Source organism: Otolemur garnettii, unplaced genomic scaffold, assembly GCF_000181295.1.
Source record: "Otolemur garnettii isolate 467f Iridium unplaced genomic scaffold, OtoGar3 scaffold00019, whole genome shotgun sequence".
Taxonomy (NCBI): domain Eukaryota; kingdom Metazoa; phylum Chordata; class Mammalia; order Primates; family Galagidae; genus Otolemur; species Otolemur garnettii.
In genome coordinates, this window is record NW_003852414.1 from 19,709,503 (window position 1) to 19,712,482 (window position 2,980).

Here is a 2,980-nt window from a genome sequence, read left to right on the forward strand (position 1 = left end):
AAAAAAAAAAAAAAGAAAGAAAAGAGACCTGAATTCCAAATTAGGTCAACTATTCCCACCCTCAACCCCAATATTAAGTTCTATAGCTGGGCATGCAGGTAACTATTTACTGCATTGTTTTTTTTTTTAAAAACAACTTAAAAAAATCACATATTGGGTACTTTCTTGGCCTCTTCTAATTAAATTATTTCCTATATGCACTTCAACTGGGCAGGAGATAAATGTGATAAGCAGGTACTTGTATGTAAGGTCCTTATATCCACCTCTTTACTGAAGCTGACCAGGCTCTTAAAAGTAGTTGGTTCCATTCACTCTACCAAGGCTAACGGATTAATGGAAATTCAGGGCTCTTCCCTCAATGTGCACGTACTTTAGAATCTGATTCCCTATCCTTACCTCAAAGAATACTTGAGGTTTCTAAAAGCAGATTCTGGCTCAGCGCCCATAGCACAGTGGTTATGGCACCAGCCACATATACCAAAGCTAACAGGTTCGAAACCAGCCTGGGCCAGCTAAACAATAACAACTACAAAAAAGCCAGGCTTTGTGGCAGGCGCCTGTAGTTCCAGCTACTTGGGAGACTGAGGCAAGAGAATCACTTAAGCCCAAGAGTTTGAGGTTGCTGTAAGCTCTGATGCCACAGCACTCTACCGCGGGTGACAGTGACACTCTGTGTCAAAAAATAAATAAATAAAAGCAGATTCATAGTAGTAAGATTGGTTTGGGGCACTGTTACGTTGGTGTTAAACCATGAATAGAGCCAGCAAAGTTAGCCATTACTTGGAACCCAGTACAAACTACTCACAGCAGAAAACACCAGTATCATTTCTGGCTTCTACCATGGCCAAAGCTCTGGTCATCTAAAAGCTTGACCAAAGTTACTGGGCCATTTTCTTAATCTCATGTGAGCTTAGCTCAGGCTTTTAGGGTCTCCAGCAGCTCCAAAATTTTCCAGGACTTTCCAGTTTAGCACCTCCAGAAATGTCAGGATGATTGTCATTGTCAGCTCTAAGCCTGGATGCAGGGGGTAGGCCAGGCTGTCAGAACCCCACGAAATGGTCCTCCAGGCACTATCAGGGTAAATGCCCAGAATGCTGCTATAGTTTGTCTGCAGGTTCTCTGTCTTACTAGAGATATTTTAATGAATGAAAATATAAGATTTTTATACTGGACTTTTAAAACAAGGATAAAAACAATTACAGAAGTATAGAACTTTATAAATCATGTTTACTTTACCTATAAATGTGAAAATTAAAATCCCACTACATTTTAATAGTAGCTTTCCCCTAGTTAGCTTTCCACTAACTCCCCTTTCTTTTAAAATCTTGAATTTAGGCTTGGCGCCTGTGGCTCAAGTGGCTAAGGCGCCAGCCACATACACCTAAGGTGGCAGGTTCAAATCCCCAGCCCGGGCCCGCCAAACAACAATGATGGCTGCAACCAAAAAATGGCCAGGTGTTGTGGCGGGCGCCTGTAGTCCCAGCTACTTGGGAGGCTGAAGCAGGAGACTCACTTGAGCCCAGGAGTTGGAGGTTGCTATGAGCGTGATGCCATGGCACTCTACCCAGGGGGATAGCTTGAGGCTCTGTCTCAAAAAAAAAAAAAAAAAAACAACTTGATTTTAATCTTGAGTATCATGATTCTCCAGAGGTCTTTATCGTTTTCTCTGTGTTCTGAAGGACCACATCCTATAATCTCATTTGTTACTCCTCCCTTCAAAATCAACAAGAGCTAAGCAGCACCCGTACCTCAGTGGGTAGGGTACCAGCCACATACACTGAGGCTGTCAGGTTCAAACCCGGCCCAGGCCAGCTAAAACAATGACAACTGCAATAGTAACAAAAAAAAAAACCAGCCAGGTATTGTGGCGGGCATCTGTAGTCCCAGCTACTTGGGAGGCTGAGGCAAGAGAATCCCTTGAATCCACGAGTTGGAGGTTGTGAGCTATGACTCCATGACGGCACTGTGCCCAGGGCGACAGTGCAAAGATAAGGTGTGTGTAGACTGGGCAAGGACTAAACTAGCCTTCCCACATGGACCACTTCCGTGCCACTCCCCATGGGAATAACCTGCTCTTAAATGAATCCAAGAGTTCAAAGAGAAGTGACAGCTAAATTCTAGAAAGTACCACTAAGGCCATTTATGTTTTTTACAAGGCTATGCTTTGGAAGGAAATTTAAGTCCAAGTTTGACAACTGGCACTGGGTGTTTTCAATGGCTGGTGCTGTTTAAAATTATATGCCTTGCATTTAAAAACTAAACACATTTCTACCTTCTTTTGAAAAAAAAAATCAGTTGTGGTTAATACTGGGTCTGTATTTCTATGGTAACAGTGATCTGAGAGAGATGAGAGATGTTCTCCAGGGGGCTCTAGTTAACATCCTGCTTCCCTTTTCTGAGACAAAAGTTTCACTGTCACCCCAGCTAGAGTGTCAGGACATGAGCCTAGCTCACAGCAGCCTCATACTGCTTGGCTCAAGCCATCCTCTTGCACCCAGCCTCCTGAGTAGCTGGGACTACAGGTATGCACCACCAGGCCTGGCTAATTTTTCTATTTTTAGTAGAGATGGGTTCTTACGCTTACTCAGGTTGATCTCAAACTCCTGAGCTGAAGCAGTCCTCTCTCCCAGATTGCTGGGATTGTAGACCTGAGCTGCAACCACACCTAACCATCCTGCTTCTGTAAGGGTTTGGCTTAGTACACTCAGAAAGTAAACAACAATGGGCTCAGCGCCTGTGGCTCAAGTGGCTAAGGCACCAGCCACATACACCTAAGGTGGTGGGTTCAAATCCAGCCCAGCCCAGCCCACAAAACAACAATGACAGCTGCAACCAAAAAATAGCCAGGTGTGGTGGGTACCTGTGGTCCCAGCTACTTGGGAGGCTGAGGCAGGAGACTCGCTTAAGCCCAGGAGTTGGAGGTTGCTGTGAGCTGTGATGCCACAGCACTCTACCCAGGGGGACAGCTTGAGGCTCTGTC